The sequence below is a fragment of the Callithrix jacchus genome, chromosome 13 (genome assembly GCF_049354715.1).
Source record: "Callithrix jacchus isolate 240 chromosome 13, calJac240_pri, whole genome shotgun sequence".
Classification (NCBI taxonomy): domain Eukaryota; kingdom Metazoa; phylum Chordata; class Mammalia; order Primates; family Cebidae; genus Callithrix; species Callithrix jacchus.
The window spans coordinates 27,575,536-27,603,394 of record NC_133514.1 but is presented as its reverse complement, the minus strand read 5'-3'; the positions used below and the strand labels follow the sequence as shown (position 1 = coordinate 27,603,394).

At 34.6% G+C, this 27,859-nt stretch overlaps 1 protein-coding gene and 1 pseudogene across 1 annotated transcript in view; one reads left to right on the top strand and one right to left on the bottom strand.

Moving 5' to 3' along the window:
* SGCZ (sarcoglycan zeta) overlaps nt 1–27,859 on the bottom strand; it is a 1,232,742-nt gene that overhangs the window by 28,831 nt on the left and 1,176,052 nt on the right. The gene's annotated exons all lie outside the window — the stretch shown is intronic.
* On the top strand, nt 53–27,859 carry LOC108587920 (small nuclear ribonucleoprotein F pseudogene; annotated as a pseudogene).

The window sequence follows — 27,859 nt, the reverse complement described above, 5'->3', positions numbered from 1 at the left end:
TCCAGTAGAGACCAACAGATACCTCATACAAGAAAGCTCTGGCTAGCATCTGATGAGTACCCTTCTGGATGAAGCTACCAGAGGGAGGAAGAGGCAGCAATCTTGGCTGTTCTGTATTCCCCCTGCTGGTGATTACCAGACAAGCAGGATCTGGAGTGGACCTCCAGCAGACTTGCAGCACAGGGGCCTGAAGGTTAGAAGGAAAACTAACGAAGAGAAAGTAATAGTCTTAACATCAACAAAAATGATGTCCACTCAGAGACCCGATCTATAAGTCACCAACTTCAAAGACCAAAGGTAGATAAACCCACAACAATGAAAAGAAAACAGCACAAAAAGGCCGAAAATTTCAAAAACCAGAACACCTCTTCTCCTCCAATGGATCACAACTCCTTGCTGGCAAAAGAACAAAACTGGACAGAAAATGACTTTGAAGAACTGACAGAAACAGGCTTCAGAGGTGGGTAATAACAAACTTCTCTGGGCTAAAGGAGCATGTTCTAACCCAAAGCAAAGAAGCTAAGAACCTTGAAAAAAGGTTAGACAAAATGCTAATTGAAATAATGAGTTTAGAGGGAAAAAAATAGCAGTAGTTGCTACTCTAGTCTCTGATAAAATAAACTTTAAACCAACAAAGATCAAAAGAGACAAAGAAGGGCATTAGATAATGGTAAAGGGATAAATGCAACAAGAAGAGCTAATGATCCTAAATATATATGCACCCAATGGAGCACCCAGACTCATAAAGCAAGTTCTTAGGGACCTATGAAGAGACTTAGACTCCTACACAACAGTAGTGGGAGAGTTTAACACCCCATTGTCAATATTAGACATATCAATGGACAGAAAATTAACACAGATATCCAGGACTTGAACTTAGATCTGGACCAAGTGGACCTAATAGACATTACAGAACTCTCCACCCCAAATCAACAGAATATACGTTCTTGTTAGCACCACATTGCCCTTATTTTAAAATAGAACACATAATTGGAAGTAAAATCTCCTCAGTAATAGCAAAAGAATGGAAATCATAACAAACAGTATCTCGGACCATAGTGCAATTAAATTAAAACTCAGGATTAAGAAACTCACTCAAAACCACACAACTAAATAGAAACTGAACAACCTGCTCCTGAATGAATACTGGATAAATAATGAAATGAAGTCAGAAATAAGTAAGTTATTAGAAACCAATGAGAATGAAGACATAACATACCAGAATCTCTGAGACACATTTAAAGCAGTGTGTAGAGGTAAAATTATAGCACTAAATGACTACAAGGGAAAGGAGGAAAGATCTAACTTTAACACCCTAATGTCACAATTAAGAGAACTAGAGGAGTAAGAACAAACAAATTCAAAAGCTAGTGGAAGACAAGAAACAACTAAGAGCAGAAGTGAAGAAGATAGAGACATGAAAAACCTTAAAAAAATCAATAAATCCAGAAAATTGTTTTTTAAAAAGATCAACAAAATAGATCACTAGCCAGACTAATAAAGAAGAAAAGAGAGAAGAATCAAATAGATGCAATAAAAATGATAAAAGAGATATCTCACAGAAATACAAACTACCATTGGAGAATACTATAAACACATCTATGCAAATAAACCAGAAAATCTAAAGGAAACAGAACAATTCCTAGGCACTAACACCCTCCCAATACTAAACCTGGAAGAATTTGAATCCCTGAATACACGAATAACAATGTCTGAAATTCAGGCAGCAATTAATAGCCTACCAACAAAAAAAAGTCTAGGAACCGACAGGTTCACAGCTGAATTCTACCAGACATACAAAGAGGCACCAGTACCATTCTTTCTGAAAATATTCCAAACAATAGAGAAAGAGAGAATCTTCCCTAACTCATTTTGTGTGGTCAACATCATCCTGATACCAAAACCTGTCAGAAACACAGAAAATTTTAGGGCAATATCCTTGATGACCATTGATGTGAATATCCACAATAAAATACTGGCAAATTGAATCCAACAGCACATCAAAAAGCTTATCCAACATAATTAAGTTGGCTTCATCCCTGGGATGCAAGACTGGTTCCACATACACAAATCAGTAAACGTAATCCATCACATAAACAGAACCAAAGACAAAAACCATATGATTATCTCAATAGTTGAAGAGAAGGCCTTTGACAAAATTCAACAGTCCTTTATCCTAAATACTTTCAATAAACTAGGTATTAATGGAATGTATCTCAAAATAATAAGAGCTATTCATGACAAACCCACAGCCAGTATCATTTTGAATGGGCAAAAACTGGAAACACTCCCTTTGAAATACAGCACAAGACAAGGATGCCCTTTCTCACCACTCTTATTCAACATAGTATTGGATGTTCTGGCCAGGACAATCAGGCAAGAAAAAGAAATAAAGGATATTCAATTAGGAAAAGAGGAAGTCAAATTTTCTCTATTTGCAGATGACATGATTGTATATTTAGAAGACCCCCATCGTCTCATACCAAAATCTCCTTAATCTGATAAGCAACTTCAGCAAACTCTCAGGATACAACAATGGGCAAAAATCAGAAACATTCCTATACACCAATAACAGACAAACAGCCAAATTATGAGTGAACTCCCATTCCACAATGCTACAAAGAGAATAAAATACCTAGGAATACAACTTACAAGGGATGTGAGGGACCTCTTTAAGGAGAACTACAAACCACTGCTCAAGGAAATAAGAAAGGACACACACACAAAAATGGAAAAATAGTCCATGCTCATGGTTGGGAAGAATCAATATAATGAAAATGGCCATACTACCCAAAGTAATTTATAGATAGAATGCTATCCCCATCAAGCTACCATTTACTTTCTTCACAGAATTAGGAAAAAAAAAACACACTAAATTTCATATGGAACCATGAAAGAGCTTGCATAACCAAGAAAATCCTAAGCAAAAAAAAAAAAAAAAAAAACAAAGCTGGAGTCATTAAACTACTAATCAAAACCGCATGATATAGTACTGGTACCAAAACAGAGATATAGACCAATGGAACCGAACAGAGGCCTAGGAAGTAATGCCACACATCTACAACAGTCTGAACTTTGACAAACCTGACAAAAACAAGTGATGGGAAAAGGATTCCCTGTTTAATAAATGGTGTTGGGAAAACTGGCTAGCCATGTACAGAAAGTTGAAACTGGACCCCTTCTTTACACCTTATACAAAAATTAACTCCAGATGGATTAAAGATTTAAACATAAGTCCTAACACCATAAAAACCCTAGAAGAAAACCTAGGCAATACCATTTAGGACATAGGTATAGGCAAGGACTTCATGACTAAAACACCCAAAGCACTGGCATCAAGAGCCAAATAGACAAATAGGATCTAATTAAACTTAAGAGTTTCTACACAGCAAAAGAAACAATCATTAGAGTGAACTGGCAACCAACAGAATGGAAAAAAATTTTTGCAATCTAACCATCTGACAAAGGGCTAATATCTAAAATCTACAAAGAACTTAATCTATAAGAAAAAAACAATCTCATCAAAAAGTGGGCAAATGATATGAAGAGACACTTCTCAAAAGTAGACCTTTCATAACAAACTTATGAAAAAAGCTCGTCATCACCATTCATTAGAGAAACGCAAATCAAAATCACAATGAGATACCATCTCACACCAGTTAGAATGGCGATCTTTAAAAAGTGACAACAGATGCTGGAGACAATGTGAAGAGATATGAACACTTTTACACTGTTGGTGGGAAGGTAAATTAGTGCAAACGTTGTGGAAGACAGTGTGGTGATTCCTCAAGGATCTAGAACTAGAAATACCATTTGAACTCAGCAATCCCATTACTGGGTATATAACCAAATGATTATAAACCATTCTATTATAAAGACACATGCACACATACGTTTATTGCTGCACTATTCCCAACAGCAGAGACTTGGAACCAACCCAAATGCCCATCAATGATAGACTGGATAAACAAAATGTGGCATATATACACCATGCAATACTATAAAGCCATAAAAAAGGATGAGTTCATGTCCTTTGCAGGAACATGGATAAAGCTGGAAACTACCATTCTCAGCAAACAAACACAAGAACAGAAAACCAAACACCACATGTTCTCATGCATAAGTGGGAGTTGAACAACGAGATTGCATGGACACAGGGAAAGGAACATCACAGACTGGGGCCTGTTGGTGAGTTGGGTATAGGGGAGGGATAGTATTAGGAGAAATACCCAATGTAGATGATGGGGTGATGGATGCAGCAAAATACCATGGTACTATCTATAACTATGTAATAAACCTGCAAATTCTACAGGGGTACCCAAGTACTTAAGGTATGATAAAGAAAGGTTCCTTTGAATCCTGAAAATTTTACTACCTCTCAAAAGAAATGTCAACTTATTTCAACATATACGACATCTCTTATTTGTGTTGTATTCATAATCTAAGTGGTGATTTTACTTTCACTTAACACCACAAAATACAAGGTATACATATGTTACCTGTGCAAAAAGCTGTACTTATTTTCCTGGACAGTGCTGTTACCCAGCTCTTAATACTCCTGTAATCTGAACCCATTTGTCTGCTCAGAAGACAAAAAAACCTTCTCTTCTACTTATTTCTAAAATAGCTTTACTAATTTTCCTACCTCTTAAGGGATATGCAGATTTCTTCATTCTGTGAACATATTTAGAGTTTACTGCCTATAACACTTATTTTTAACCTACCATATCTGCTCTTACATTTTTAATTATGTAAGTTCCTTATTTTTCAGGCCAAAAAAATGAAAATATATTCCTTATATGTGACTGTATTATTGTGCACAACATGATATACATGAGGTAATTAATAAATATTGATAAGAATCCATATTTCAAAGTACTTTTTGAAAATTTTCTTTTTTTTTTAATCCTAGTTTAATGGTAAAATCACATTCCAAACACCCATGTGAACTGGGAATTATGCTGAGATGTCCTTTCTTGTTCAACATCCTTATTGGCATACTTCCTTCCAGAGCTTCAACATCACATTTTCTGCTCATTATTCCTCCATGCTGGTGCAAAATAATGTTCTAAAACTCAAAATTAACTTTGCAACCTTCACTTAAAATGCTCTAAGAATCCAGTGTCTGTAGAAATAAAACCCAAATTCCTTAGGATTTATTGCTTAGCAGTTCTGTGGATTTTACATTTCAGTGACAACTCCTGCATATTTTGCCGTGTTTATAGACTGTCATGAGAACTCTTTCTTGTTCTCAAAATATGCAACCTGTTATTCCCTGTTTGATGGTAATGTCTCCTCATTTTTCAGGTTCTGCATCTAAATTATAGCTGTGAAACACTTCCTTGGTTCTTGTTACTCTTCCTCCTCCTGCCCAGTTTCCCCAGGTCCTTGTAAAAATTACTCGTACAGTATATATAACAATACATTGCAATATGCTTTAACCTCTTATCTAGTAACTTATGACTTTCTTGAAGTCAAAGACTGCCTTGATCAAATTTGTATAACTAGTACTGATCATCAATTCCACTATATAGTTGAGGATCAGTAAATTAAAGAATTCAAATAAAATAATAATGAACAAAACCATGCATAAATAAAACCATGTTTTCTAACTGATATGTAAAAGATGCTGAGTTTCAGATTCCTGGTATATCTGCTTGATTAATACTTTAATACACATTAATATCCAGAGATGATTATCTGAATTTATTGAAACTGTTATGAGCATAGTCAATGTGATTTTTTTCTACTGAAACAGGGAAATAACATTATTACTTGTTTTGGAAAGAAAATCAAAAAAATAAAAATAAAAAACAAAAAGAACATCATATTGTTAATTTAGGACTGAAAAATAAGCTGCCAGGATTTCTGAAAAGAAATTATTTCAAAATCTGTTTGTACTTTTCATTTGGCATTTTTTTCATCATTTAAAAAATATCTCAAAGCCTTTATCTTGGATGCCAAATGATACCCTCTCATCCACTTAAACGTTTTCAGAAGAGAAAAAGTGATAACAAAAAAATATTTGGTGATCAGATGGAAAAATGCATTAAAATAAAAAGCTATATTCTTCAATATTAAGTATATTTCAAAAATAAATTGTTACTAACCAAATTAGACTAAAATATATCTAGTCTACTAGAAACAATCCAGATTTCCATATGGCTCATATTTTGTAGCTTTCAAGAAGTTACTAGCAGTTGTTTCTCTGAGTTTTGAGAGGAAAAGCTCTTCGTTTATTAATTCTTTCCATGCCTTTTAGTCAAGAATAAAAGTAATAATTAAAATTTTAAATCACATGTAAAGAAATCAGAATTAAAAAGAAAATAAATTATTTCCAAATATAATTAATATGTGGTTTGATGGAAATAACATTTTAAAACAATGTATACAAAAAATCTATTTTATAATTCTTACCTCCAAAAAATGAAAAATTACAGTGCACAAGCAGTGCTTTCTTCATTTACTTTTAAGATATGTATTTTCAGGAAATAGGTTATTCCAAAATATGTAATTACTGAGGTTGTCATTTTGCCCTTCACGTTAATAAAACCATGAAGCAAATAAGAAATAACACACACACCTGAGGTTTCTAGAGAATCCTGAATGAGAAAGTATATTCAAGAATAGCCCTTTAGCAAACATAATCAGAAGATTCTGTGGCTATGGATTTTTTGGAAGGCAGCTATATTTGATTTAGTTTATAGCTTCATTGTAAACACTGTAACTCTAATGAATTGAAATATAAAAATATGCGTTAACCTATTTGATACCACATGAGCTACACATACTGTCATTTACTACATTTAAAAAAATTGTTAAAGATTACCTAATGATGAGATTTAGAAGATTAATAAGTTCACACTCTTAGGTAAATTATCTTTTTTCCATTTTTACATAAAATCTAGATAAGCTTTGAGCATACTTAATCTAACAGTATACTTTATCTTAACATTTGGACATTATACCTAAGATACAGATATGATAGCTAATACTAGTCTTGCCTCTTTGAACTCACATTTATTCTTATAATGTAAATGTTAAAATTTTTTTTGTATAACCCTTTCCTTGATAACGTCTATCATTAATCCAGTGAAATTCAAACTTTGTGGAAATTCATTTTTTTTAAAATCTCCGGTCAGTTGCATCATAAACTCAGGTTTCTTTGAAAAAAAAAAACCTAGTAAATTCCTTTATCCTATATTTTTGCCTTATTTTATTCTTCAAGCACTAACCTCCATTTAGATTACTTTCTGAAGAGAAATGAGATGGCTTCCTACTGCTATTAGTCATCAAGAGAGAAACGGTGTTTTCCACTGGCATGTCATACTGATCATTACCAAATGGAATGCACAATGCTAGAGACTCACCTCAACAGCACTTTCATTTCTTAATTTCTTTACTACTTAGGATTTTTGGTACATTGATACCAAAATACTTTCTGTGGAAAATTAAAATCAGTAAAGAAATTGTCTAAAACAAATGGTTCATGATTGTTTTTACTGGCTTCAAATATTACAGTGGTTATGGATTTATCTGAAACTTCACCAAACTTTTTACTTTGAAGAAAAGCAAAATCTTGTATGCTCCAGATGCTAATTATATCAATAGATTTATGAGCCTGAGCTACGTGTTTAATCTACATAAACTGACATATGACATTATTTTGAATGTAGTATCTCATGAACCACAATTTAGTTAGACTTTCCTTCTTAGCTCAAGATATCTAAGAGAATTTAAAACATCAAAGTTTTACCTATAATTTTTTTGGGTCTCTCTGCTGACGAGAAAAAGATTCAGAATCTGGGATCTTTGTACATACAACTTGCCTTAATATGTAATTGTCATTAATTTACTAATAGCCGAGTTGTACAAAAATTCACATAAAAGCTCAAAGCCTCATAAGTCTACCATCCAATAAGAGAGTATGACATGTATAGAGTCCAAATGAGTATCAGTGAAGCACACAAATGTGTGTTAATGCTCAAACAAATTCTCTTCATCTTTTTGTTTCTATAAGATTTTTTACCTTTTGTTGTTCAAGGTTGCTCCTGTGATTTTTATGTTCTCATTTACCATGTAATTCATTCTATGCCCATAGTGTAAATTTTTAAAAAGCTCTATTTATTTTCATTTGGTTTTTAACCATAAGAGGATTGGTAGTATTCTTTTACTTTTTAATTTTAATTAAAGAAATGGCATGTTTCTCCAGAACTAATGTCTGGTTTCCCCAATAATGAAGTTTCTACACAAAGAACACTCATCATATACTCAGTGTTGATTGCTGTGAGTACTGTATGTTTTTATTAGAGTAATTTCAAGCAGAGTAAGCTATTAATGCTTTATGCAAATTATAACCATTATAATAATCCACAGTTTTCAGGGAAGTCCAAGAATCTTCAAAATTCTTATGCTACTATGGAAAGCTGTATTTTATTTGTGTGGTCTGATAATGGACCACATCATGTATCTTTAAAGATGGTGGTCTTCTTACCTATAAAAACAATGCCTTAGAGTTTAGCATTAGACCTGCTGATATAAATGGGCCTGTTCTGATAAATGGAGATAATATACAACTTTTATAATCTATATATGTGCTTTTACATTTTGGGAATCCCTTGATATACTTAGCAAATATCTCACCATGAACAGGTTAAGCAGGTATTCAATATTTTCAATGTGTCATGTTTACTTTTTTTTTCCAGAAAGCTTAAGTTGTGATTCAAAGATATTTATTTCATCTTTCATACAATAAAGACTGACGCTAAAAGTTTATTTTGATTCACTTGTCTTAAAGACTGAAAATAATGAAGCAAATAATCAGTAATTGCCAATTAATTATTAATTTGGTTTATCAGTTGTAAACTCAAAAAAAGCCATGCAATGAAACAGAAATTATTTGCCAATTTTGTTGAAATGTGGGGAAAAAAGTGATGCTAAACAATTTATGGGTAAATGAGAAACTGATCCTATAAATTATTAATATGAAGAGATTTAAAAATTTTATATTATGATTAAGTTATTCTTAAATATCGTCCATCCTACTTTTCAATGCATGTTACATGAGAGTAATAGTCACATACAGAGCCATGATCAAGACCTATATATTCCATTTTCTGAATGAAATGAGCAAATGTCTTTAGTTCACCTCTGATTTCAACTGCAGATGTGAAGGACAGTACTATGATACCTCAGGCTCACATTAACTCTCTTCCACCTAAAGCATATGCTGAGCATCTCTTACTTGTCAGAGCTCTAGGAAGCATACTCAGCAGAAGCAGGACCAAACAAACACTCTAAAATGCCTTTCAGGGTCCACACACCTGAGGTTACCCTGCAATCAGTGGGGAAAGGAGCTCATAAATAAATGCACCAACTCACATCATTTAGTTGAACTAATCATGACAGGAATTTGCGGAATTATCTTCCATCTTGAAAAACGCCAAATTCTTTTTTCAGTTTGATTAGATTTTGAACAGAAAAAATGCTTTGCCTTAATTTCCAGCTATTTGTATACTGCTTTCTCATACATGATGCCATTTAACCTCTGACTGACATTGTGAAGAGATGAGAAAGTCACACATGAAGGAACTGGCTCTACCACTCCTTCTCCTACTTTTACTCCTCCACCTCTTTTTCCGCCTCCTATTACTACTGTTAATGACCACAGCTAACATTTATTGAACATTTAAGTTACTCAAGTCATCGTGCTAACCTCTGAATCAATATTAAGTAAAATAATACCATTCTCATAGCAATACTTTGAGAGAAATAAAATAATACCCCATTTTGCAATTGAGAAAATAAAGGCACTGAGTGGATAAAGAACTCACCCAAAGGTATGCAGCTATTAAGTGACCCTGAATTACAAAAGGAACAAACTAGCTAGGGCTAGAGCACAAATATGATCACTCCAATTCCATTTTTTTGTTACCTTATACTAATTATACTGGTACTAATTTATGGAGTGTATATGAAGTTCTGTTACATGTATACATATAGAATATATATAAAGTCAGTGTTTTTAGAGTATCTGTCACCCACGTATTTATTATTTCTATTTGCTGGAAATATTTCAAGTCCCCTCTTCCAGCTATAATGAAATGTATAACACATTGTTATAAAATATAGTCTCCCTACTCTGCTAGCATGCATTAGAACTTTTTCTTCTATCTAACTATGTGTTTATACCCACTGGTCAACCTCTCCTCATTCCTCACACCACCATACATTCTTTTCAATCTCTGGTACCTATTATTACACTCTCTATCTACATTTGTTTTGAAATTACCAATTCGGAATTCAATAAAGTAGGTGATGTAGTTTGGATGTTTGTTTCCTCCAAATCTTATGTTGAAATGTAATCCCCAATGTTAAAAGTGGGGCCTGGTGGGAGGTATTTGGGTCAATGGGGCAGATCCCTCATGAATAGCTTAGTGCTGTCCTCATCACGTCTTCATGAGTGAATTCCACTCTTATTTTACATGAGATCTAATTGTTTAAAAGCATGTGGCACCTCCTCCTCCCTATTGCTTTCTCTCTCGTCCTGTAATATACACTGGCTTCCCCCTTCACCTTCCTCTATAACTGTAAGCTTCCTGAAGTCTCACCAGAAGTGATCAAATGTTGGTGCCATGCACCTCCAGAACCATGAGCCAGTTAAATCTCTTTTATTTAAAAATACCCAGCCTGAGGTATTTATTTGTAGCAATGCAAAAACAGACTAATAGTAGGAAACTATTGCTTCTATCTTCCAGCAGTTTCCAATTTAATAGTAAAACTATTTTTAATGAAACAGATTAATTATCAGTTAGACTGGTATGTAGTGTAATGTTCTCCTCTGCTCTCAATGATCTCCAAGGTAATCCCTGAAACTGTGAATATGTCACAGTTAACAGGCAAAGGGGGAATTCAGATGACAAATGATATTGATTGCTCATTGGATTATCTTAAAAATAGTATTATTCTGAATTTTCTAGGAAGTCCCAAAATAATCACCAGAACTATTCAAAATGAAAGAGAGAGGCAGAAGAAGAATCTGTGACAGATAGCTGGATGATGTTGATAACTCTGAAGATGGAGGAAAGGCCAATAGCTAAGTAATGATGAGGGCCTAAGGAGCTGGAAAAGCAAAGGAAATAGATTAACTCAGAAGAAAGCACAGCTAAGCAACCACCTTTATTTTATTTCAGTGAAAACAGGTACAAACTTGTAACCTCTAGAACTGCAAATAAAATATTTGTGTTTCTTAAGGTGCTAAATTTTTAGTGATTATAACAGAAGCACCAGGAAATTAATACAACTACATTGTAATTTTAAATTGTAGGCAGCCTTTCAAGCTTGAAATACTTTTTCCTTTCTCCTTCCCTCCCTCTTTCTCCTATTCTCTCTACCTTTTTACCTTTACACTGAAATGATAGATTGCCTTCATTATTATTTACATGAACATGACAATTTTATCCAACTTATGCAAAACACACCCACACAAAACCCCACAGGTGAAATTAGGAGAAAAATTTATTTTGATATACTGCAGCAAGTTCCTTTTGAAGACTATGGTCAGCTTGATTAATTAATATACAGTCAACTTAAAACTACAATAGTGCTTTCTCAAATTGTAATAGATGTTTTAAATTGTAGACCAAGATTCTATTACTGTTTTACCAAATTTATTATAACATCAATCATTCATCTTAATCTCTTCCTTTGACAATGTTAGGCATATCTTAAGCTTTCAATTTATACAGATATATCAAGATAAAGAGTTTCTGCAGGAAGAATTTTGATATTGTTAAGAAAGTTTGATATATAGTATTCAAATATGCTCGTTCTTCTTCACTTCTTTTTCTAGCATACTAAATGAATCAGATCCTTGAAGCCCTTTTTATTATAGAAATTTTTATAAGGAATCTGAATGTATTATGTACACATGCATGTGATGACACAAATTAAATGAAGTAGAAATGAAATTGACCAAAGTTCCTTAAATTGATAACCAACTTCAGCAATCTCAAGAAACAAATCTATGTGGAAAAATCACAAAAATTTCTATACACCAACAATAGACAAGCAGAGAGCCAAATCACAAATGAAATCCCATTCACAATTGCTTCAAAGAGAATAAAATACCTAGGAATACCACTAATGGGATATGAAGGAACTCTTCAAGAACTACAAACCAGTGACCTAGGAAATCAGAGAGGACACAAACAAATGGAGAAACATTCCGTCCTCATGGATAGGAAGAATCAATGTTGTGAAAATGGCCATACTACCAAAAGCAATTTATAGATTTAATGCTAGTACCATCAAACTACCCAATAACATTCTTCACAGAATTAGAAAACTACTTTAAAATTTACATGCAACAAAAAAAAGAGCCACTATATTCAAGACAATCCTAAGCAAAAAGAACAAAGCTGGATGGATCACACTACCTGACTTTAAACATACTACAAGGCTACAGAAACCAAAATAGCATGGTACTAGTACCATAACAGACATGTAGACCAATGAAACACAATGGAGATATTATAAATAGACCACACATCAACAACCATCTAATCTTTGACAAACCTGATAAAAACAAGCAATGGGAAAATTATTCTCTATTTAATAAATGGTGGTGGGAAAACTGGATGGCCATATGCAGAAAATAGAAACTGGACTCGTCTCTCACACCTTTTACAAAAATTAACTCAAGATGGATTAAAGACTTAAATGTAAAACCTCAAACCATAAAAACCATAGAAGAAAGTCTAGGCAATAACATTTAGGATATAGGCATGAGCAAAGATTATAAGATGAAATAGCCAAAGCAATTGCAACAAAAGCTAAAATTGACAAATGGGATCTAATTAAAGATTTTTCTATGCACCCAAAAGAAACTATCATCAGAGAAAACAGGCAACCTTCAAAATGAGAGAAAACATTTGCAATCCACCTATCTGACAAAGGTCTAATACTTAGGATTTACAAGGAACTTAAACAAATTTACAAAAACAAGAAAAAAAAAGAAAAACTCTATCAAAAAGTGTGCAAAGGACATGAACAGATACTTCTAAAAATAAGATATTTACATGGCCAACAAACATATTAAAAGAGAAGCTCAACATCACTGATCATTAGAAAAATGCAAATAAAAACCATAATGAAATACCATGTCATTCCAGTCAGAATGGCTATTATTACAAGTCAAAAAACAACAGATGCTGTTGAGGATATAGAGAAATAGGAATACTTTTATACTGTTGGGAATGTAAATTATTGCAACCAATGTGGCAGACAGTGTAGCTTTTCTTCAAGAATCTAGAACCAGAAATACCATTAGACCCAGCAATCCCATTACTGGGTATATATCCAAAGGAATACAAATCATTCTGTTATAAAGATACATGCACATGTATGTTTACTGCAGCACTATTCACAATACCAAAGACATGGAACTAAGTCAAATGCCCTTAAATGATTGATGGATTAAAAAAAATGTGGTAAATATACACCATGGAATACTATGCAGCCATAAAAAGAATGAGATCACATCCTTTGTAGGGGCATGGATGAAGCTGGAAGCCATCATTCTCAGCAAAGTAACACAGGAAAAGAAAACCAGGAGCTGAGCAATGAGAACACATGGACACATGGAGGGGAACAACAGATACTGGGGCCACCTGGGGGTGTGGGGAGAGGTAGAGCATCAGGACAAATACATAATGCATGTCTGGCTTAATACCTAGGTGACTGGTTGACAGGTGCAGCAAACCACCATGGCACATGCTTATATTTGTAACAAACCTGCACGTTCCACACATGTACTCTGGAACTTAAAGCAAAATACAATTTAAATAAATAAGTAAATGAGGATCAACTATTACTGAGAAATCACAGGTCTGGTTTCTGGTCTGCCTCTGATAGCTGTGTGTATTTCCTATAAATCATTTAACATAAGAACACAGTTTGTAAAGATAATAATACACATCCCCTAAATACTGAGGAGCAAATGAATGACTGCAAATGACTGTTTTGTCAATGGCAAAGCATATGTCAATATGTTATCAATCTCATCACTTTAATTTTAATATCATGATAATGTTTTATTTTTGTTTTAGAATTTTTTTTAACTTTTATGTTTGGAACTTTTATGTGAAGGGTTATTACATAGGTAATAACTTTTATGTTTGGAACTTTTATGTGAAGGGTTATTACATAGGTAAACTCATGTCACAGGAATTTTTTGTATAAATTCTTTCATCACCCATGTATTAAGCCCAGTACCCAATAGTTAACCTTTTCTGCTCTGTTCCCTCCTCCCAACCTCCCCACCAGTCAAGTAGACCCAAGTGACTGTTGTTTCTTTCTTTGCATACGTAAGTTCTTATCATTTAGCTACCACTTATAAGTGAGAACAAGTGGTATTTGGTTTTCTGTTCCTGTTAGTTTGCTAAGGATAATAGCTATTATTAATCAGTCAAAAAACAGATTCTCATGAGGCTGTGGAGAAAAAAAGTGCACATACACTGTTTGTAGGAATGTAAATTAGTTCAGCTACAGTGTCTTGATTCTATCAAACATTAAAAAGTAGGCAAATGAACTAATCATTTTTCAAAGGCAGAGATATAAATGGCCAACAAACCATTTGAAAACCATTTTTTAGCAAACCAACAAACCATTTTTTAATAAACCATGTTGAAAAAATGCTCAACCTCACTAATTATCAGAGAACTTCAAAAAAAAACATGATATCACATAATACCTTTCAGAACAGCTACTATTAAAAGTCAAGAAACAACATATATTGGTAAGGATGCAGAGAAAAGGGAACGCTTATACACTGTTGGTAGAAATGTAAGTTACTACAACCTCTATGAAAAACAGTTTGCAGTTCTCTCATAGAACTAAAATTAGAATTACTCTTCAACCCAGCAATCCCACTACTTGGTATCTACCCAAAGGAAAAGAAATCATTTTATCAAAAATACTTGTAGCCACATGTTTATTGCAGCACGATTCATAATATCAGAATCATGGAATCAACCTAAGTGTCCATCAATAAATGACTGAATTTAAATTGTGATAAAAATGTGATATATATGTATACACACACACACACTTATACACACACACATACACCACTGACTACTAGTCAGCCATAAAAGTATCATGAATCTTGCATTAACATGGATAGAACTGAAGGTCATCATTATAAATGTAATGATTCAGAAAAAAAGTCAAAAATAACATTCTCGTGTATAAGTGGGAGTTAAATAACTGGAACACATAGCCATACAGAGTGAAATAATGGACATTGGAGACTTCAAAAAAGTGGAAGGTAGAGAGGAAGATGAGGGATGAAATACTACCTATTTGGTACAATGTATACTTTTTGGGTTATGTGAGTACACTAAAAGCCCACGCTTTATCACTATGCCGAGTTATGTAAAAAATCTGCTCTTGAGTCAGTCATGGTGGCTCACGCTTATAATCCCAGCACTCTGGAAGGCTGAGATGGGCAGACCACTTGAGGTCGGGAGTGAGAGACCAGCCTGACCAACATGGTAAAACCCCGTCTCTACTAAAAATACAAAGAAATAGCTGGGTGTGGTGGCAGGTGCCTGTAATCCCAGCTTCTTGGGAGGCTGAGGCAAAAGAATTGCTTGAACCTGGGAGGCATAGGTTACAGTGAGCCAAGATCATACCATTACACTCTAGCCTGGGTGACAGAGCACCACTCCATCTCAAAAAAAAAAAAAAAAAAAAAATCTGCTTTTGTACTCATAAATCTATAAAAATAAAAATTGAAACATAAGGAAGACTGACAAATCCATAAATATATAGAAATTAAACAAAAGACTCTTAACCAATGGGCAATGAAAGAATCCATAATAGATTTAAAAAGAAACAAATGAAAACAAGAACACAACCTACCCAAAATTATGCAGCAAAGACAGGGCTCAGAAGGAAATTTAAAATGACAAGCATATTCATTATAAAAGAAGAAATACTTCAACAATCTAACTTTAAACCTTGAAGAAAAAACTAAACACAAACCAGTGTTTCTATACATCTGCAGTAAAAAAAATAATAAAAATTAAAAAGTGATTTTGACAGTAACGTATAAAATAATAATTAGGAATACATTTGACCAAATAGGTTAACAAAATTGAACCACTGAAAATGACAAAACATTGCTCAGAGAAATTAATAAAGACAAAAGTAAATGGAAACACTTGTCAATAGGTAAGAAGATTTTATATGGTTAAGATGCATTAACCAAAGTATTCTTCAGATTCAATGTAGTCCTTATCAAAATTACAACTTTTTGTTGCAAACGAACATTTGAATATTATAACGTGATAACTCTAAAATGAGACTCTGCCACCTTTTGCCACCTTTTGAGAATTTTTATGGTTTTCATTGTTGTTGAACATTTAAAAAAATTCTGGCACTTTATTTGATTAGTGATTTTTGATACCTTTTTTTCTAAAGATTGGAATTCGTTTTGTGTGCAATCACTGAAGCATCTTTACCTTGTGTTCAGGTAGTGTTTGGGATTTTCTTGAGTGCTAAGAGCTATAAAATAACAAAACAAGAACACAAAATAAATTTAAAAACTCATTTTTCTTAGTTATTACAGATTGGCTCTATATTGGGGCACCCTTTCAACACTTGGCCAGGGACTGAGCCTCAGAAGCAGCTCGAGGTGAAAACTTAAAGTGACTTGAGTTCTTCAAATAGATTTACAGGAAAAAAACAAACAAGCCCATTCAAAAGTGGGCAAAGGATATGAACAGATACTTTACGAAAGAAGACATATATGAGGCCAACAATCATATGAAAAAATGCTCATCGTCACTGATCATCAGAGAGATGCAAATCAAAACCACATTGAGATACCATCTCACGCCAGTTAGAATGGCGATCATTAAAAAATCTGGAGACAACAGATGCTGGAGAGGATGTGGAGAAAAAGGAAGACTTCTACACTGTTGGTGGGAGTGTAAATTAGTTCAACCATTGTGGAAGACGGTGTGGCGATTCCTCAAGGCCTTAGAAATAGAAATTCCATTTGACCCAGCAATCCCATTACTGGGTATATATCCAAAAGACTATAAATCGTTCTACTATAAGGACACATGTACACGAATGTTCATTGCAGCACTGTTTACAATAGCAAAGACCTGGAATCAACCCAAATGCCCATTGATAATAGACTGGATTGGGAAAATGTGGCACATATACACCATGGAATATTATGCAGCAATCAGAAATGATGAGTTTGTGTCGTTTGTAGGGACATGGATGAATCTGGAGAACATCATCCTCAGCAAACTGACACAAGAACAGAAAATGAAACACCGCATATTCTCACTCATAGGTGGGCGATGAAAAATGAGAACACATGGACACAGAAAGGGGAGTACTAAACACTGGGGTCTATTGGGGGGAAAAGGGGAGGGCCAGTGGGAGGGGGAGGTGGGGAGGGATAGCCTGGGGAGAAAAGCCAAATGTGGGTGAAGGGGAGAAGAAAAGAAAGCACACTGCCATGTGTGTACCTACGGAACTGTCTTGCATGCTCTGCTCATGTACCCCAAAACCTATAATCCAATAAAAAATTAAAAAAAAAAAAAGTGACTTGAGTTCTTTTGTGAGCATGTATCTTGCATTGAGCTTATGTGCAGCTTTCTTAATCACCCACCGCATACATACGTGATTTTGAATGTCCCAATTTCCCAAAGAAATTCTCCACAATGTTTGCTCCTGATCTATATATCATCTGTTTAATCTTTTAACCTAACATCTGTCTGTTACTAATTCAGCTTGCATTGTTTGTGGGCTATTCCCTCCCACTTTTTCAGTCTGCTTTTATGGTTAGAGTTCTCAATTGTTTCAGGTAGTCTCCAGACAGATTAGAAGAGACACATGCAATAATTTGTGCATAAGGTCTTCTCTGCTTCCTCTGGAACCGGGGACCAGGACTCTGTTGCAAGAACACCAATTATTGCTGTCTGAAGACTGCCATAGAGCTAGGGACAGGATGGGGTGGCACAAGTAAAAACTCCTCAAAGATTTTTACCGTTTTGAAGACCTTTTTTTAAAAAATTAGTGTTTACTTTCACTTTTTTTCTGAGTTGTGTCAGTGTGCATGTTTGGAATGTAATTAGTATTTCATATTTAGTACTTTTATTTTTTTCAGAAAAAAGTTTTTATATTCTCTTCTCTAGAACATGATGAAAATAAACAATTATCACCACTTGCAATTTCTTCCTGCAGAAACTAAGAATGACAGAATCGCAATTTATGGTTAGTATTTAAACAACTCTACCCTATAACTAATTACTCTACACAATTAATATCGTTTGTAGATATACACATATCCATACTCATGCACAGAATCTACGGCTACTTCAGATTTATCCAATAAAAAAGTAAGAGTAAAATGTGTATTCTCTGTGGCACAGACTTTCCAACTTTGTTCTTCAGAATCCTGTGGGATCCCCAGAAATGCCTTGTAGAGATGAACTAGGCTGATACATTTTCCTTTATTCTTACTGCTAACACCTTTACTATCTGCATAAAATACAAAAATGTAAACACACACACACACACACACACACACACACACACACCTTCTCTAGCTCTCTAGCTCTCTGTTCTATAAATATTGTAAATAATTGCAATAGATGTTTAGTCTAAAATGGCACACCTAAGTTGTTTTTATCTTGATCTTTTTGACTTATTTTAAATCATTCAACTAGATACCCTACAGAGAAGGAGAAAAAGGCTGAAACAAAATTTTCTTCTTTTTCTTTGTTTACCCTTTATTTCATAAGAAAGAGTCAGAAGAAAATTTTGCTGAGAATCTGGAGAACATAATTCTCAGCAAAATTTTCTTCTGACTCTTTCTTATGAAATTCTCTTACAAGTGAATATATTATATATATATATATATACACACACACACACATTGAAAGCACCCTAGATTCCTATGCTTTACAGAACTGCTTATGAGCCAGCTGCAGTTCTGGCTTAGGAGTTGAGACCATCCTGGCCAACATGGTGAAACCCCATCTCTACTAAAAATACAAAAATTAGCCAGGCATAGTGTCACCTGACTGCAGTCCCAGCTATTTGGGAGGCTGCAACAGAAGAATCACTTGAACCTGGGAGGTGTAAGTTGCAGTGAGCTGAGATCATGCCATTGCACTTCAGCTTGGGTGAGAGAATGAGACTTCATCTAAAAATAAAACCAAAATATATTGGTTCCTTTAGTTCCAAAATCAAGATCAAAATAAATGTAATTTTAAAACACAATGATTTTCAAAGTACAATACATTATTTAATAAAACTATTTAGGCTGGGCGCGGTGGCTCAAGCCTGTAATCCCAGCACTTTGGGAGGCTGAGACGGGTGGATCACGAGGTCGAGAGATCGAGACCATCCTGGTCAACATGGTGAAACCCCGTCTCTACTAAAAATACAAAAAATTAGCTGGGCACGGTGGCGCGTGCCTGTAATCCCAGCTACTCAGGAAGCTGAGGCAGGAGAATTGCCTGAACCCAGGAGGCGGAGGTTGTGGTGAGCCGAGATTGCGCCACTGCACTGCAGCCTAGGTAACAAGAGCGAAACTCCGTCTCAAAAAAAAAAAAAAAAAAAAGAAAAACTATTTGTATACTATCTAATAAAATGATTTTAAAAGAGAATGGCTCTTAAAATCAATTTAAAAAGATTAATACAATAAAAAAGATGAAAATATTAACCCAGAATTTCACTAAAAATAGAATATCCAAGAGCCTATCAAACCATAAAAATTGATCAAGTTTGTTAGAAATCAAAAATGCAAGTTAAAATTCTTTACCTATTAAGTTATTAAAAAAGAAAAATAATTAAATTAGCAGCATTGACCATTATAGGATAAGGGAATGGGTCTTGCAAATCTCCAGTGAGAAAATCAGCGCAATCTTCTGGGTGATAAATTTACATTAAAATGTATTTTTAATCTAAGTAATTCATTTTTCAATTAATATGCTAAATAAAATCATAGATCAGCAATCTGAGCCCAGGAGTATGAGGCTACAGTCAGTTCTGATTATGCCACTGCACTCCAGCAGCCTAGGTGGCAGTTTGTTTTTTAATGCTTCTGTAGAATAGAAGCTTAGAGCTGTTACTCCACCATTTCGCTGATATTAGCCTCAACATGTATTTTTAAATTATCACTACATTATACTGCACTACAATTTTGTGTTACTTACCTTCCTTTTCCAACATTGACTACTTGATAAATATATTTTGCCATCAGAACATTTATTTCCTCCGGCTGTGTATAAGTTGCAATTTTACTTCCTATTTCAAATTGATCCACCAGAATTCAGTACATAAATATGCATCAGAATATGACAGAATCCAATATATTATGTTGTATAAAAATATTATTTCACATGTGTGAAGTACAGCTACAGGCTATGTTATATGAAAATAACAATTGATAAATACCTATTTTACATTTATATTTGTATACACTGCATTTTCAAACATATTCTTGACAGGAGAAAACTTCCATTCTCAATAGGCACAAGATAAGTAAACATCTATTTGAAATTTTACAAATTTAATAATCAGAATATTTTCCATTGACTAGTGCCTCATTTCATATATTTTGAATAATTTTTGTCCTCCAGAACATACACAGTTTCAGAGCTGGTATATGTATCTGGCCTGTAGAAGTGTTCCAGCAAGTAATTCTACACTATTAAGGCTAAAGATCACAGGTATGAGCGAAAGTGAATACATGAATATATTTGAATATATCTCAATATATGTGTCATTCAAATTATCTTTAACTGCACCTAAAGTTTTCTGTGAGAGAGGAAATTGGCATAGAATAAATTAGAATTCTTAAATATTTGAGTTACTGTATGGTATTTTGCACAATTTAAAAAATGTATCAGAGCCGTAACAAATTGTCAGGGCTCTCAAATTTAAGCACTGTTTGCTTCTTGGTAAATCCTCTTTAACTATGAGGGAAAAATACCACGAGCAAGGGTTAGCTCTCAGCTTATCTATGTAGGCTGCTGCAAAAAGACTTCATTTTTTCTATTTCCTGATTTCACATCTCTTTTTTAAAATCAGGATTTGGCAAACTGGTCCATGACACATACCAAGTTATCCACCTGTTGTTGCCTGGCTTGTAAGCTCGGAAAGATTTTTACAGTTTTATATGTCTTTAAAAATGAAAAAAATAACAGTTCATGATGAGAAAGTTATGTTAAATTAAAACTTTAGTGACAAACTGTTAGGTTATTATTGAAACACACAATAGCATATCTACTTACATATTGTCTATAGTTGCATTCACCCTATAACGGCAGAATGGAGTAGTTAAAACAGAGTGTATGGTCAAAAATGCCTAAAATACTTACTGTCTGACTTTTTTTAAAAAAAGCAATGCCCACCTAGATCATAAATTATACAATGACAGAATAAATTCCATTATCTTTTCTACTGTGTTTCTTAGACTATAAGAGAGTACTAGGTATATAGAGGGTATTCAATAAGTCCAAATATATAAATAAACCTGAAGATTTTTGACTTGTGTAACAAAACGATATTTTGAATCATTTCACTGTTTCTCATTCACTATCAATTCCTTTCTTCTTGTTTAAAGATCTTTCTTTAAAGATCTTCTTTCTTTAAAGGGGACAATATGGTAGGAAGAAAGCAGAAATAACATGGGTATATCTCACTTGTTTATAAGATGGGGGAAAACACTGGAGAGTTATATGGCTTTGAAGAATACAAAAGAAGTAAAAGGAGAACAGGGCTGTTCTCCCAGATGAGTGAATGACTATCATGGACAGTCATGGGACTGGATGGGTATAGTAATCAGGGAGAAGAAAGGCTGAAGACGCTGTAGAAAAAAACGAGCAAAAATCTCAGAAAACCCAAACTACTAAAACTCAATCATCATGAAATAAACAATCTGAATAGTCTTATGCTGTTAAAGAACTTGAATTTGTAATTGAAATGCTTCAAAAATATCTTCAAATACAGATGGTTTTACTGGAGAATTCTACCAAACATTTAAGAAAAAAGGAGTTAGCACCAATTTTACATATCTTCCAGAAACAGAAGAGGATAAAATACTAACTAGTTTTTATGAAATTGGTAGTACTCTGATACCAAAACCACATGAAAAAAAAGTATTAAAACAAGCCAAAACACTATAGACTAATATTGCACATATAATTACACATAGCAGTCCTCAACAAATTATTAGCAAATAAAATTTAGCAATACATAAAAAATACTATATATCACAGTCAATATATGCAATGCTCTTTAAACACTCAAGTATCAACTGTGTCAGTAAGCTGCTGTGTCAATAGGCCCAAAAAGAAAAATTATATGATTACATCAATTGATGTAGAATAGCATTTGGCATAATATAACACCAATTCATACTGATAAAAAAAATGAGGAAATAGAAATAAATGAGACCTTTCTCAATTTGACAAAGAGTGCATTTTTAAAGACCTACAGCAAACATCATACATAATGGTGAAAGACTGGATGAGTTCTTGCAAACAGGGCAGTGGTGTTTGGTTAAATTATTCCCTTATTAAAATAGCACTTGAATTTCTAACCATTTTAATATAGCAGGAAAAAGAAATAAAATGCACACCGGTTAAAAAGGAAGAAACAAAACTTTCTCTATTTGAAAATTGCATGATTGTCTACAGAGAAAATCCCGAAGAATGCAAACACAATTTTCTATAACTAATAAATGTTAGTTATTTATTAGTCACAAGATCAGAAGATATAAGAATCCATCAAAAACTATTAATTTTATATGTTAACAATAAACCTGTAGAAACAAAAATTTGAAACACCATACTGGGTAGAGCAAGGTGGTGGAAATGTAGGCTTCACTGATCATCTCCATCTGCAAGGACACCAATTTAGAAACTATCTATACAGAAGAATCACCTTCATAAGAACAAAACATCATGTGAGCACTCATAGTAGCTGATTTAACTCTGTGTGACTGAAAGAGGCCATGAAGAGGTAAAGAGCCCTAACTGGTTAATGCCACCCTTTCTCCCTACACCCCACCCTCCCCATACCTCAGCAGCAGTAATGAGGATAGGAGAACAACTGTGGGCACTGGGTGAAGGAGAACATGGCAATTGTGAGACACTGGACTCAGGAGTGTCCTGTTAGAGCAGAAGGTAAAACTGCAAAAAACTCAGCTGATGCCCACTGACAGGGGGAGCATTTAAACCAGCCCTAACAAGGCAGGAATCACCAGTCTCAGTGACCCAAACTTCGCCACCAAGGGATACAGTGCTCTATGTCTCCAAATAAACTTAAAAAGCAGTCTAGGCCATCAGGACCTGCCAACTGTTGGCAAGTCCTGGTGTTGAACTAGATCCAGAGACAGTGGATTGGCAAGGCATGTGACTGACATACTGAGGCCCCATCTGGGACAGCCAAGGGAGTACTGGTATCATTCCATAATCCCAGGCTGCACAGCTCATGGCTGTAAAAGAGACCCCATCATTCCACTTAAAGAAAGGAAAGGAAGAGTGGGGAGGACATTGTTTTGCATCTTGGATACCAGCTTTGTCACAGCAAGATAAGTCAATAGTCAGAGTCATGAGGACTCCATTCCAGGTCCCAGCTCCCAGATGACATTTCTAGATATACCATGGGCCAGAAGGGAATCCACTACTTTGAAAAAAAGGACCCAGTCCTGGAAGCATTCATAACCTGATAACTGAAGAGTCCATGGGTCCTTAATAACCAATAGCAATACCCAGGAATTATGTTGAGGGCATTGGGTGACATGCTGAGAAATGGTGGCTTCAAGTGAGACTCAGCACCTTACCAGCTGTGGTGGCTACATGGAAAAAAACTTTCTACTGGAGAAAAGTAGAGAGAAAAGTAAAGGGAAGACTTTGTCTTATACCTTAGGTACCAGCATTGTCACAGGGTAGTAGAGCACCAGCAGGTTCGTGGAGTCCCCAGTTCCAGGACTTGACACTTGGATTGCACTATGGACCTGCCCTGGGCCAGAGGAAAGCCTACATGAAGCATGAATCCTAGGCCAATCAGCATTCACCACAGGCTGATCTAAGAATCCTTGGGCCTTAAGGGAACATCAGCGGTAGTCTGGCAATAATGTTGCCTGGAGTGGTGGTGGCTACTGAGTGAGGCCCTTTGCCTTTGGAAAGGGAAGGGAAGATTAGGAAGGACTGCATCTTGTGGTTTGATTGCCAGCTCAGCCACAGTAAAATAGAACACTAGGTAGACTTTTAAGGTTTTTAGCTCTAGTTCTGACTCCCTGAGAGCACCTCTGAACCTATCTGAAGCCTGGGGGACCTCACTGCCCTGAAAAGAGCAACATAGGCATGGATGGCTTTGCCAATTCCTAAGAGGTAGAGAGACCTTGAACAAGACCAAGTGCTGTGCTGGCTTTAGTTCTGACCTAGTGCAGTCATACTGATAGAGGCAGTGGAGCTTGTGTTACTCCAACCCCAGCTTCAGGACCAAAAGACTCTTTTTTTTTTTTTTTTTTTTTAAGTAAAGGAAGAGAACAGAAGTTTCTGCCTGGCAATCCACCGAATTCTCTCAGTTTATGTCCAAGACCACCAAGGCTTAATCTACAGATAGCAAATAACCTCTATGATGATGCAGGAACCACTGCATTTACTGGGCTTGGGATACACCCTGTAGCAGATAGAGCTTATATCACAACACCCAAGTCCTTCTAAATACCCAAAAGCCTCCCAAAGAAGAATGACTACAATAATCCCAGAGAGTGAAGACTCCAGTAAACACATAACTCTTTAATGCCCAGACACCAAAGAATGTGGTTAGCATCAACATTATCCAGGAAAACATAACCTTACTAAATGAACTAAAAATAGCACCAAGGACCAATCTTGGAGAAAGGTCACACATAACAGAGATATGTGACCTTTCAGACAGAATTTAAAATAGCTATGTTGAGAAAATTCAAAGTAATTCAAGATAACACAGAGAAGGAATTCAGAATGCTACCAGATAAACTGAGCAAAGAAATGGAAATAATTAAAAAGAATCAAGCAGGAATTCTGGAGCTGAAAAATGTAATTGGCATACTGAAGAACACATTAGAGTTCTTTAATAGTAGACCCGATCTGGCTGGAAAAAGAATTAGTGAGCTGGAAGACAGGATATTTGAAAATACACAGTCAGAGGAGACAGAAGAATAAAAAAAAATACACTGCCTATAGGATCTAGCAAATATCCTCAAATGGGTAAATCTAAGAGTTATTGGCCTTAAAAGAAGGTAGAGAAAAAGAAAGGGGTAGAACATTTATTCAAAAGGACTAACAGAGAAGATCCCAAGCCTAGAGAAAGATATCAATATCCAAGTACAAGAAGGTTATAGAACACCAAGCAGACTTAACCCAAAGAAAACTACTTCAAGGCATTTAATTATCAAACTCTCAATATCAATATCTAAGTACAAGAAGGTTATGGAATGCCAAGCAGACTTAACCCAAAGAAGACTACATCAAGACATTTATATTATCAAACTCTCAATATCAATATCCAAGTACAAGAAGGTTACGGAATACCAAGCAGATTTAACCCAAAGAAGACTACCCAAAGGCATTTAATTATCAAACTTTCAAAGTCAATGATAAAGAAAGGCTTCTAAAAGCAGCAAAGAAAAAGAAACAAGTAACATACAACTGAACTCCAATAGGTCTGGCAGCCAACTTTTCAGTAGAAATTTACAAGCCAGGAGACAATGGTATGAGATATCTCAAGTGCTGAAGGGAAAAAATAATGTTTATCCTAGAATATTTAGCAGAAATATCTTTTGAATATAAAGAAGAAATAAAAACCTTCCCAGACAAACTAAAGCTGAGGGATTTCATCAACACCAGCTCTTTCCTACTAGAAATGCTAAAGGGATTACTTTGACCACAAAGAAAAGGACATTAATTAGCAGTAAGAAATCATCTAAAGGTATATAGCCCACTGGCCATAGTAAGTAAACAGAAAAACACAGAATATCATGACACTGTAATAGTGGTGTGTTAACTACTCTTATCCTAAATAGAAAGACTAAATTATAAAGAATTCAAAAATAATAACTACAGCAACTTTGCAAGACATAGTCATTACACTAAGGTATGAATAAACAAAAATTTAATAAGGGAAATTTTAATAAGGGGAAGAAGCCAAGGCATAGAGTTTAAGTAGTTTTTTTCTTGCATGTTTGTGCAAAGTTCTTATCAGATTAAAATAAGGGGTTATACAATAGTGTTTACAAGCCTCATAGTAATCTCAAACCAAAAATGTACAATAGATACACAAAAACTAAAAAACAAGAAACTAAGTCATATCACTGGAGAAAAATCACCTTCACTAAAGGAAGACAGGAAAGAAAGTAAGAAGGAAGAGAAGACCATAAAACAACCAGGAAAAAAAAGGACTAAATTTTCCAATCAAAAGACATTGATTGGCTGAATAAATGAAAAACAGGATCCATTAAAATGTTGCCTAATAGAAATATACTTGACCTATAAAGATACACATAGACTGAAAATAAAAGTATGAAAAAGGATATTTATTGCCAATTAAAACTGAAAAATGCAGGAGTTGCTACACTTACATCAAACAAAATAGATTTCAAGACATAAACTATAAGAAGCTACAAAGAAGGTCACTTTAAAATGACAAAGGCATCAATTCAGTAAGAGGATATGTAACAATTTTAAATACCCAACACTGGGGCACCCAAATTTATAAAGGAAACATTATTAGAACTAAAAAGAGAAATATGTCCAAATACAATGATAACTGGAAATTTCAACCTTTTACTTTCAGCCTCCCATTTCAACCTCTCACTTTGAGATGGAAAATCAACAAAGAAACATCTTACTTATTCTGCACTACAGACCAAATGGATATAATAGATATTTATAGAACATTTCATTTGATGGCTACAAAATACAGATTCTTTCCCTCAGCACATGGATCATTATCAGGAATAGATTATATATTAGGTCACAAAACAAGTCTGAAAACATTCAAAAAATTGAAATAATATCAAGCCATCTTCTCAGACCACAATAAAGTAAAACTAGAAATTAATAAGTAGAGGAAGTTTTCAAACTATACAAATACATGGAAATTAAACCATGTGCTCCTCAATGACCAGTAGGTTAATGAAGAAAATAAGAAGGAAATGGAAAAATTTCCTGAAACAAATGATAATGTAAACACAACATACCAAAACCTATGACATACTGCAAAAACAGTTTTCAGAGGGAAGTTTGTAAATATAAGTTCTCACATCAAAAAAGAGGAAAGATTTCAAATAAACAGTCTAACAATGCATCTTAAAGAACTAGAAATGCATGTGCAAATGAAACCCAAAATTAGTAGAAGAAAATAAACAATAAAGATTAGAGCAGAAATAAATGAAATCGAATTTTTTTTAAAAGTACAAAATATCGGTTTTGGACTTGTGGTATGTGCTGTAGTCACGAGGGGTGAGAGGTGGCTTGGTTGGCAGCAAGTAGCCTGCAGCATCAGCCCGTGGTTAAGATGAATTTATCTCCCAAACGTTTCCTCAATGGACTAACAGGAAAGCCAGCGATGGTGAAACTTAAATGGGGAAAGGAGTACAAGGGCTACCTGGTATCTGTAGATGGCTACATGAACATGCAGCTTGCAAATACACAGGAATACATACACGAAGTGTTGTCTGGACATCTGGGTGAAGTTTTAATAAGGTGTCATAATGTCCTTTGTATCAGGTGTGGAAGAAGAGAAAGAAAATTGGGAAATGAGAGAATAG